The sequence below is a fragment of the Cetorhinus maximus genome, chromosome 1 (assembly GCF_964194155.1).
Source record: "Cetorhinus maximus chromosome 1, sCetMax3.hap1.1, whole genome shotgun sequence".
Lineage (NCBI taxonomy): Eukaryota > Metazoa > Chordata > Chondrichthyes > Lamniformes > Cetorhinidae > Cetorhinus > Cetorhinus maximus.
The window spans coordinates 63,271,818-63,284,029 of record NC_135879.1 but is presented as its reverse complement, the minus strand read 5'-3'; the positions used below and the strand labels follow the sequence as shown (position 1 = coordinate 63,284,029).

The 12,212-nt window shown below is 43.1% G+C and overlaps 1 protein-coding gene across 3 annotated transcripts in view; it reads right to left on the bottom strand.

Moving 5' to 3' along the window:
- fhip1aa (FHF complex subunit HOOK interacting protein 1Aa) overlaps positions 1-12,212 on the bottom strand; it is a 250,298-nt gene that overhangs the window by 164,639 nt on the left and 73,447 nt on the right. The window lies entirely within an intron of this gene.

Genomic DNA, 12,212 nt, shown 5'->3' with positions numbered 1-12,212 from the left:
GCCAATAAAAAAAAAAATTGGGTTCCACCAGGATCACTCAGCTCTAGACCTCATTGCAGCCTTAATCTAAACATGAAAAAAAGAGCCAATTTCCAGAAGTGAGGTGAGAGTGACTGCCCTTGACATCAAGGCAGCATTTGATACAGTGTGGCATCAAGGAGCCCTTGCAAAGTTAAAGCCAGTGGGAATTGGGGAGGGGAGAGGGATGGGGTGGGCTGGGGGCAGAAACGCTCCACTGGTTGAAGTCATAACTAGCCCAAAGGAACGTGGTTGTGATTGTTGGAAGCCAATCTTCTCAGCCCCAGGAGTTCCTCAGGGTAGTGTCCTCGGCCCAACCATCTTCAGCTGCTTCATCAATGACCTTCCTTCCATCATAAGGTCAGAAGTGGGACTGTTCGCTGAGGATTGCACAATGTTCAGCACCATTCACAGCTCCTCAGATACTGAAACAGTCCCTACCCAAGTGCAGCAAGACCTGTACAACGTCCAGAATTGGACTTTAAGTGGCAAATGTCTAGGCAATGATCATCTCTAATGAGAGAATCTAACCATCTCTCCTTGATGTCAATGGCATCACCATCACTGAATCCCCCACTATCAACAACCTGGGGTTACCATTGACCAGAAACTAAACTGGACCAGACATATGAATACTGTGGCTACAAGAGCAGATCAGAGGCTGGGAGTCCTGTGGTGAGTAACTCACTTCCTGATGCTGCAAAGCCTGTCCACCATGTATAGGACACATAAATCAGGATTATGACGGAATACACTCCACTTGTCTGTATGCGCACATTCCAAGAAGTTCAACATCACCCAAGACAAAGCATCCCAAATGATCAGCACCCTATCCACCACTTTGAACATTCACTCCTGCCACCACTGGCACATAGTGGCACTGCAGAAATTCACCAAGGCTCCTTCAACAACACTTTCCAAACCTGCAATCACTACTACCTAGAAGCAAGGACATCAGACACATGGGAACATCAGCACCTGCAGGTACCCATCTGAGCCACACACCATCCTGACCTGATGAAATATATCACCGTTCCTTCACAGTTGCTGGGTCAAAATCCTGGAACTCCATCCCAAACAGCACTGCTGGTGTACTTGCATCACATGGACTGCAGCAGTTCAAGAGACGATGGCTCACTTGAACTTCTGGAAGGGCAAATAGGGATGGGCAGGAAATGCTGGCTTTGCCAATGATGCCCACATCCCAAGGATGATTTTTTTTTAAATCAAGCACATTTAACAGTAAAAATATTAAATTGACATGAGTTTACGAAAGGCAAATCACATCTAACAATTGTTTGTGCTGGGTAGCAGAACAAGTGAATGATAACAATGGAAATGACACTATAGCTTCAATTTCACAAAGCATTAGTACACTCTAATGAATGAAAATTGTTCCTGTGTGGTTATGTCATTTTCACAGCCCATAATACTGCTGCTTAGGGTTGGGTAACACATCAAATATTTCAGCATGTGGATATAGACCTTCACATATATGGGTAGTTCTCTCGTTAAAGCCACCAAGAGGAGAGAAACTACTTAGAGACTACATGAATTTGGTCCATCAGGTCCCTGCTTCCTCTATGAGCAACCTTGTCTATCTCACTCTCCTTCTCTGCTTTTTGATAGCGAATATATCCGCCCGCTTTCCTCGCACCCCTATTTTCCTAGACTCAAAGTCATGAAGATCGGCATTTTTTTTAACCAAAGATATTAAGGAATAAGAAACAAACGGATGGATGGAGCAAGATCACAGATCAGCCATGATCTCACTGAATGGCAGAACAGACTCAAGGGGCTAAATGGCCTCTAGCCTGTATCACTTAGCTACTCACATTCAGAAAGCTGAGGTGCATATCTTTTACATAAAATGGTGTGTTTTAACAAAGAAACGTGAGCCTACCAGATGTCTGGACCGCTCCACCACCCCAACCCCACCCCACTCAACCTGAATTTAACAGAAGGTTTGACCTTTGGGAAGAAATATTTCTACCTAATTTTAATTTAATATCTCAATGAGCACAACATTTATTTCCATTGAAAATGCAAGACAAAGACAACACAAACAACAAGTATTTATGGAACTATCATACTGAGAAATTCCCCGGACAGCAAAGGAAAGACTTCACTTTTCTTTGCACCATGTTAAAAAAGCAGACAAGCAGGTGATTTTTAGTTCAAGTCCCTGGATGCTGACAACTGAACTTTCTGTTGCGGCAGAGTGACATTTTAAAGGAAGAACCATCTATTTTGCTAACAACCAGGAGAAGCTTTTAGAATTAGAACAATGTCATACAGTAAAGAAAATAGAACCATTACTTCTCAGTGTCTCTCAAGGAACCTTTCCTCATTAACGTCTATTCAGTCAGGAGTTATATCATGTAGTTTTGTTAATAAGATAGACACAGTATTCTCTTGCTTGCTGCGTAGAATTCATGATTATGTGTGACCCAAAGACACATCTTAATTGTGTTTCTGAACACGTCAGAGCTCAGACAACCCACCATCTTTTATAGTAATACAAAAGCAAAACACTGCGGATGCTGGAAATTGGAAATAAAACCAGGAAATACTCAGTAGGTCAGGCAGCTCCGTGCAGAAAGAAACAATGTTAACATGACCTTTCATCGGAACTGCAAAATTGTTGCACAGTCAGTCTGGGATCATCCTACATTTGCTTGAAAAGGCTGGGCTGTCAGTCCCAGATCAAGCACAAGACATTTAGGTTATTATTTCTGATTTGCAGTCTAATCCAGCTGTTTATGAAGCCTCATTGCCCACCCACCAAGGTGGTGCATTACTCCTTGACTGAGGTACAGGCACCATGCATGAGAGAGAGAGAGAGAGGGGGAGAGTGAGTATGTTAATGTGTGCATGAAAGAGGGAGAGAGAACGAGCATTCAAAACAAAACAGAACTAATAGTTCTTATAACAAAGTGCCTGGACTCCAGCGTGACCTATTCTGAGCACTAGTGACAGTCACAAACCTGAAATTTATAATTCTCTGGCAGGTAAAGAGGGAACTGCATGGTTATCTCATCATACTTGCATTCCCTGTTGCCTAGAAACCTATGGTGAGTATTACAAGGCACAGTGTTATCATTCTGATCCTGCATTTTAGCCACAGCATCATCAAAGCACACAAAAAACCAAAGTTCTAAGGGTTGGGTTATTAACTGATATTATTCTGGGATGCATGGTTTCCAACACAAGTTTAATTGTAGGTTAATTAAAATGTGTAAATACGGCCCAAATTGTCCCTGCATTGCGGGTGTATAAGTTTATCTGGTCAAAAAAAAAGACAAACATCTTGGGCATGTCATAGGAACAAAATGTTTTGCGAAGTGTGGAAAGGAACAACGCTAAAATGAAGCTTTGAAGAAGGGTCATACAGACTCACAACGTTAACTCTGTTTCTCTCTTCACAGATGCTGCCAGGCCTGCTGAGTGTTTCCAGCTTTTCTTGTTTTTATTTCAGATTTCCAGCAGTATTTTTCTTTTAACACTAAAATGAGTCGGTGCAGACTGTTGGGTAGCAGAAGTAAAATTTAATGCAAAGCGAGGCCTTATTTATGCAAATAATAACTTTGTGACTGTGTGACCAAGAAAGTTTGCTTATAACAAATGGCTGATTGTCACTGAAAAGCAAGGAGGAAAACTGAATTGCTTTTGTTTCCTATGCTGAGATCAGTGTTTCTTTTCTGAGTCACACACCAAATACAGCCAAGAAGGTAGTCAAGCAACTTGTTTTGAAGACTCAGTCGAAGCTGCTCTCAAACTCACATAAAGGCATCAGCAGCTAGTGGCCGAGGGAAACTTTTCTCCCTTCCACAGTAAGCACATGGCCAAGATGAAGCACCACAACTGTTACTTGGAACTAGGTGAAGTATAATCAAACTGGTGAACCACAAAGATAAAAGCAAAAAACTGGGGATGCTGGAAATCCAAAACAAAAACAAAAATACCTGGAAAAACTCAGCAGGTCCGGCAGCATCTGAGGAGAGGAACACAGTTAACATTTCGAGTCCAAATGACCCTTCAACTGTTCTGTTGAAGGGTCATTCGGACTTAAAACATTGGCTGTGTTCCTCTCCGCAGATGCTGCTGGGCCTGCTGAGTTTTTCCAGGTATTTTTGTTTTTGTTGTGGTGAACCACAACTCTGGGGCACAGCACATTGGATGCCGCAAAACATTGCTCGAGAGTGGCAACCGTTCCCTTTTCTAAATATTCATTTTAAGGATATGGGTTTGGCAAGGCCCCTATTTATTGCCCATGCCTTGTTGCTCTAAGAAGGTTGTAGAGGGCTTTCTTTTTAATAGTTTTTGATATAATTGGGAGTTACTTATAAAACAGAAAGGGTAAGGACAACACAAAGGGCCTAATCTATCCCAGGATAGCAGGTGTAAAAAAATGGACACAAGTGATCCAGTTAAGGTTTTATGACAATCAAGCAGCTTCATTGTCACTTTTGCAGGGGCAGAATATTGCCGTTGGTGTGTGAGGGCGGGCCCAACATGCCGACGGGTAAAATGATGTGTGATGACGTCGGGTGTGCGTCACAATGTCACTGCATGTCATTCCGATATTTCGTTCGGCAGACATGCGTTGGAGGCAGCTGCGTACTCGCCAAACTGTCAACGGCCTATTAAGGCTATTAAAAAAGTAATTAAACTTGTTAAAAATGCTGCCGTCCAACCTTAAGGTTGAAGGGCAGGCGAAGAGCCCAAGCGGCCTTCGTGTTTTTTAGGAAACCTCATCCACAGGTGGGATGAGGTTTCCTGAAGGTTTTATAAAATAATTAAATAAATTTTCCAAACTTCACAAACATGTTCCAGCTCATGTGACACTGTCACATGAGGGGACATGTTTAAATACATTTTTACTTTATTTATTAAAAACTTCTTTAATCAATTCAATCTCCCTGAGGCACGGAGCTGCCTCAGGGAAATTGCTGTACTCTTTTGTGCGCATGTGTGAAAGAGCGCAGGCCCTGACTCTCCCTCCTCCCCCCGCCCGCACAGGTAGTGCATTACGCTGGGCGGCCCTTAATTGGCCCGCCCACATAAAATGGTGGCGTGCAGCTGATCGTGGGTGGCGATCGGCTCCACGCCCGCTCCCACCTAGCCTGCCCGCCATAGGAAAAATTCTCCCTTTTTATTTCCAGATATTTTTAAAATGAAGCCTGAATTCAAATTGTTAAACTGCCATGGTGGGATTTGAATTCATGTTCCCTGGGTTATTACTCCAGGCCCCTGCATCACCACTATACTATCTGGACTGCTCCTGGATATTTATGAGCAGCTGGCTCAGAAGAGGCATCACCAGAACAGGGTACCTGTTTGTACCCTTGGCCAGGGCCTGGTGAACATATGGGCTGTAATACAAATTGAAGACAGAGGACTTCTTTTAAATAGTATTCCTTGTGGAAGTTCCCCTCCAAGTCCCTCACCATCCTGGCTTGGAAACATAACATCGCTCCTTCTGTGTCGCTGGGTCAAAATCCTGGAACTTCCTCCCCAACAGGACTGTGGGTGTACCTACACCATATGGACTGCAGCAGTTCAAGAAGGCAGCTCACCACCACCTTCTCAAGGGCAATTAGGGATGGGCAATAAATGCTGGTCTAACCAATGATGCCCACATCCCATATGTGAATTAAAAAAACATTGCCTATGTTGTGACTATTTATTGTGTGTTAAGTTTTTTATCTACCCCCCACCATTGGTGAAGTTTCTGTGTTCTTCCCTTTTAATTGGTTAGCATATTATGCAAAACCTTTAGCCAAGTTTCAATTTTATTCCCAAATACATTTCAAGACAAAAATATTTCCACTTACACTACAGCAAAAACAATTCTCAAATGCTCAGCCACCAAAATATTTCCTACCTAGAGTCAGATTGATAGGACAGCTCTTGGATGATAGTTGTTGCTTTAAACATTGTGAATTCTGAGGTTATTGCTCTTAGAAGTAAAGTGACAGAGAAAGTACCTGCACAAAACTGCAATTTCATGTACAATAGTTTGATGTGCTTCTACTCGAGTATCCATCAAGCTTGCATTCAACATAAAGGCACCCACACCCCACTCCACAGCAGCACCTATCTCCTCCCCTGCATCCCTGCTGGGATTAACTACCTTTTAATTTAACTTTCTTTCTTTTGTAATTCAACCTGCCTCTCGAATGTCCAGCTCCAGCATCTTCACATCCAAACCTTAATCTAGCCCCCTTCGCCTTCACTGTAACCTTGACACAAGCCTCTAATTAGAGTCCCATCACAGAACATCTGGACCCAAGCAGAAAGAGACAATGGACGGCATCTCAGTCTGTAAGGAACACCACAGGAGATCCATCATCTGGAAAATATATATTTCAACAACAGTGATGCAAGGATTCAAACTGAGAGGCCGAGGCACAGTTTGTTTTCCACAAGTGGATAGTTGGCTTGGCCCAAGTTCTAGAATTCCCTAAAACAAGACCCACCTTCTGCTCCCTCAACCCTATTCCCATTAAATTGATGACCACTCAACTACCCTTCCTGACCCCCATGTTAACTGATATTTTCCTTCTCTTCAGGTAATGTTACCCTCTCTTACACATCTGGCATCATCCCCCTCCTCAAAAAACCCACCTTTGATCTTCTGTCCTTGTCACCTACCATGCCATCTCCAACCTCCTTTCCCTCCCCCAGTTCTTGAATGTGCTGCCACCTCCCGTGAAGTGCCTTGGGACATTTTACTACATCGAAGGCACTTTATAAATGCCAGTTGTTGTTGAGTTCTATCAAGTGTGGCATGCAATTCAAGGATTTAAAAACAGGTCGGTGCTTCCCAATACGTAGAAGAAAGAGATTCCTTTCTCATTTAATGTTTGTGCAAGAAATGGTACAATGTGTGAAGACCATGTTGATAGAGACAATTCTATGAATAAAGTTACCAGCGGCTTCCTTTAGTCACTACTGACCAATCAAATTAATAATATAAACAGAAAATTCTGGAAATGCGCAGTTGGTCAGGCAGCAACTGTATCGAGGGAAACACAGTTAATGTTTCAGGTCTGTAACTTTTTTGTCAGAACTGGAAAGTGTTCGAGATGCAATATGTTTAAATCAAACACAGAAAAGGAAAGTGGGGAGAGATGGGGGAAGAACAAAAGGCACTCTTTATGATTGAGTGGAAGGCAGGAGTGATTTAAATGATAAAAGGGATGATGGGTGTGCAAGGCAAAAAGGAATAATAAAGTAACAAGTAGAGGTCCAGAGGAGTTGAAGTGACAACAGCAGAATCATTACCATCACCCGCTGTCTGACAAAACATTGAGTTCGAAACCTGTAAAATTTCCTATAGAAAAACAGTGCTATTCCTCAAGCTTCTTTTGAGCTTCAATGGAACAATGTAAGAGGCTAATGGCAGAAGGCTCAAGTGGAAGTGGGGCAGAGAATTAAAATGACAAGGAATGGAAGGTTGGGGTCATGCTTACGGACTCAGAGGTGCTCAGCAAAGTGATCAATCTGTATTTGGTCTCCCTGGTATAGAGGAGACCGTATCATGAGCAGTGATCACAGTACACTAAATTCAAAGAAATACAAGTAAATCGCAATTTCACCTGAGGTATCTAGGGCCCTGGATGGTGAGATAGGAGGAGATAAAAGGGGAGGTGTTACACCTCCTACACTTGCGTGGAAAGGTGCCATAGGGAAGGGAGGGGGTATTGGTGGTGATGATACAGCGCATCAGAGAGTGTTACAGCAGACTCGGTCCCTTCAGAATGCTGAAAGGCGAAGGGAAGATGTGTTTGCTGGAGGTATTATGCAGGAGGTGACGAAAATGATGGAAGAATATGGAGGCTGGTAGAATATAAGGTGAGGACAAGAGGAACCCTATTGCAGCCTGGGACCGAGCTGAAGAGTGGGAACAGGAGTCCAGGAAATGGGAAGGGCACATTTGAAGGTACCAATGACATTGGAGGGAAATTATCGACTGATGATAAAGGAAGACATATCAGAAGGTACATTGACAGAATAGATGTGATGGAGATGGGAGAGAATCCTTAACAGGAAATAGGATGGGAGAAAGTGTAATCAAGGTAGCCGTGGAAGCTGGTGGGCTTAGAAAATATATTGGTTGACAAACTATCCCTAGAAGTCGAGATAGAGAAGTCAAGGAAGGCCACTGAAGAGTCAGGCAGCAGGGGTGGAGGTAGGAAGCAAGGTTGATGAAATTTTCCAGTTCAGGTAAGAGCAGGAAGTGGCACTGATAGTGTCATCAATGCACCAGAAAATGAGAGGACCTGACGACTGGAACAAAAGTGCTCCATGTTATTATACGAAAGGGCAGGCATAGCTCGGACCCATATCAGTTCCCAATGTGATACAAGTTACAGCAACATATTTTAGAGGAAACAAGGAGAGTCAAAGAAGTAGTAGTTCAATGTAAGTAAGTTCAGCCAGCAGAAGGAGGCTTGTGATAGAGGGGGAATGGTTGGGTCTCCATTCAAGGAAGAAGTGAAGGACCTCCACACCATCGTGGTGGGGACTGGTGATGTAAGAGGATCGGAGGTCCATGGTAAAAAGGAGATGGTTAGGGCCAGAAAGCTGGAAACTCAAAGTGGCAGAGGGCATTGGAAAAATCACAGACGCAGATCAGAGGAGACACAGCGAGGAGAGAAAGAAAAGATGAAACAACGTGTATTTATATAGCACCTTTAAAGCAGTTAAACATGCCAAGGTGTTTCACAGGAGTGTCAAACAAAATTTGACACTGGGCCACAGAAGGAGATGACAAAATGCTTAGTCAAAGAGGTAGGTTTTAAGGAATACCCTAAAGGAGGAAAAAGAGGTAGAGAGACAGAAAGATTGATGAAGGAAATTCCAGCCCTTAGGGTCTTGGCAACTGGTGGGGCAGTTAAAATTGGGGATGCTCAAGGAGGCCAGAATCGGAGGAACACAGACATCTCAGAAGGTTGTGGGGCTGAAGGAGATTACAGAGAGGAGTGAGGCCATTAAAAGGGTTTAAAAACAAGGATGTAGGTCAGTGAGCACAAAGGTGACAGTTGAACAGGACTTGATGAAAGACAGAGCACAGGCAGCAAAGTTTACGGAGGTTAGAAAATGGGAGGCCAGCTATGATGGAATAGTCTCGTCTGGAGCTCACAATTTCTGAGGAGGGATCACGTCACTTGGGGCAGAGGATGAGGAAGGAAAGCAATGAAGATGTGAACACTTTTGTGGGATTTAGGTGGGTGGAGAACAAAGGTTTTAAATGAGGAAAAGAGAGGAGCATCAAAATGTGAGGCTCAATGGAAGAGAAGTTGCCACAGGATTTGGGGATAGACTAAGATTTGATTTGGCAAAGCCAGCATTTATTGCACATTCCTAATTGTCATGGAGGAGATGATGGTGAACCAAGGTCCCTGTGGTGTAGGTACACCCACAATGCTGTTAAGGAGGGAGTCCCAGTATTTTAAGCCAGCGACAGCAATGGGACAGCAATATAGTTCGAAGTCAGGATGGTAACTTGCAAGTGCTGGTGTTCCCATGCCTCTACTGCCCTTGTTCTTCTAGGTGGTAGAGGTCATATGGGTTTGGAAGGCGCTGTTGAAGAAGCCTTGGCAAGTTTCTTCTGTGCATCTTGTACATGATACATGCTGCTGCCACAGTGCACTGGTGGTGCAGGGACTGAATGTTTAAAGTGGTGGTTGGGTGGGTATTGATCAAGCAGACTGCTTCGTCCTGGGTGGTGTCGAGCTTCTTGAGCGTTCTTGAGCTGCACTCATCCAGGCAAGTGTTCCATCATATTCCTGACTTGTGCCTTGTACATGGTGAGCATGCTCTGGGTAATCAGGAGGAGAGTTATGTGGCGCAGAATTTCCAGCCGCTGATTTGCTCTTGCAGCAACAGCAATTTTTGTGGCTCATCCAGTTAAATCTCTGGTTAACGGTGATCCCCTGGACGTTGATGATTGAGAATTTAGCAATGGCAATGCTGTTGAATGTCAAAGGCGTGTAGTTAGATTCTCTCTTGTTGGAAATAGCCATTGCCTGGCACTTGTGTTATAAATGTTACTTGGCACTTATCAGCCCAAGCCTAAATGTTGTCCCAGTCGTGCTTCACGTGGCCTAAGATTGTGTCATTACTGGAGGAATTGTGAATGGAACTGAATGCCATGCAATCATCAGTGAACATCCTCATTTCTGACTTAATGATGGAGGGAATGATGAAGCTGCTGAAAATGGTTGGGCCTAGGATGCGGCCTTGAGGCTCAGGTGATTGTCAGAGGCCAACCACAACCATCTGCTTTTGTGTTAGGTATGATTCCGACCAGTGGAGAGTTTCCTCCTCATGCCCATTGGCTATTTGTTCCAATGCCATCCCCTTTTGACTTACACTTACTGTCACTTGTGTCAGGTTGATCTCTCCTGCCTTCTATCCTATCAATGACCTTCCTTTTCTTCTTTTCTCCCCTCCCTGGCCTTTCCCTGCCATGATGTTTGCTTAAAACTGGTTATGTCTGTAACATTTTCCAATTCTGACAAAAAGATCACATAACTGAAACATTAACAGTTTCTCTCCACAAATGTTGCCTGACCTGCTGAGTATTTCCAACAATTTCTGTTTAGATTTCAGGTTTCAATCCGTAATATTTTACCTTCTGTATAAGAGTAATGTTTTCATAGGGAAGACAGAAGCCTCACACCATTACCAGCGGCTTGAACTGTAATTGGCTATAATTAACAAGAAACAGCAATGAGCAAGAAGTAAAATATCTCCATTACAACCATTGGTCCTGCCAGTCTGTGTTCCTCCTCCAAAACAGATGAACAAGAAACATATTCCCAAAGCACTGTTGTGCATTAACAGCCAGGGGCCTGAGCTGCCATGCTACTCCGGTACAGGAAGGGACATATTACCAAGTTAAACGGCTGTTAAACTTCAACCTGATGGACATGGAAAGTTTCCCCTTCCTGAATGAGCTGTTTAAAGATTTCTAATACTAGCTCCTCATATGGATGTAGTGAAGGTAGATGTTCAAAAACATCTCACCAGTGTTAAGCTCATTAGAAGCTGGGCAAGTTAGTACCACTTACAAAGTTGTTAGTCACACTACACAATCCCAAATTCAAAACACAAACTTAGAACATAGTGTCAGTTTACTTGCTAGAAATTGTTTCTAATTATTATTTCTAACTCATCCTGTGCACCTACCATGAACAGAGATCAATAAATTGGATAAAGGATTCCCTACAACACTCAAGGCATCTGAAGAGTATTTTGCAAAGTTGATCTTTGCTGTCCTACTGACAAACATTGGCTGTAATATCAGGAGAAGCTGATACGTAGCTTGAGCGCCACAAGAGTATGTCCTCATGGCTACCAAACACCCTCTAAAGCTATGGCAGTGAAAACAAAGGCCACTGAATGTTGTTTCAGCGGATAAGCACAGCCGTACACCTCGAACAGAGTACACCTCTCCACATGAACTTTCCAGAATCATTCGCAAGCAGCTTTCAAGACTCATTTTTTCCAATGTTACTGGCCACAGTGACGGAGTAAATCTAAATCTGGTTTTATTACATGGAGTGCAGAATTTTTAACAGTAGATTAGGGATCAAACTCAGCAATATCCCATCATGCTCTCGTTATCACACAATGCCACGTGCACTCACTGCCCTGGGAATGATGGACATTACCAATATAAAATAAAACATTGCAATCAAAGGACAATTGCACTAAAACAGCTTTACCACAAAAAGACGTAAGTATTTCAACCATGGAAAGTTTTCAAAATACACACTTCTACTCATTTCCATTAAAACAATTTTCCAGACTTTCCAATGAATGTTAAAATAACTTTAAAAAAATACATTCTAACAATTTATTCTAAAGCGCAGTCTAATCTGCTTACTCTGGGTTCTGTCACAGCACTCAAAGAGTTAACAATAGTGATGTAACGTCCCAAAACACATCTCCTTAACAACCGTTCCAGCTCAGTTCCAAGGGACACGTCACATGATAATTCTCGATTCAACCTGCCTACCCCAGGAAATAGTGCACTCATATGTTTCAGAACATGTCCCCATGGCATGTTGTTCCTTCAGTCCTGGGTGTGACTTAACAAGGGAGTAGTGAAGACCTAAGTTTATTCCACATAAACCAAAGTCTTTTACATTCCAGCCAAACAGGGGGGAAAAAAAGCT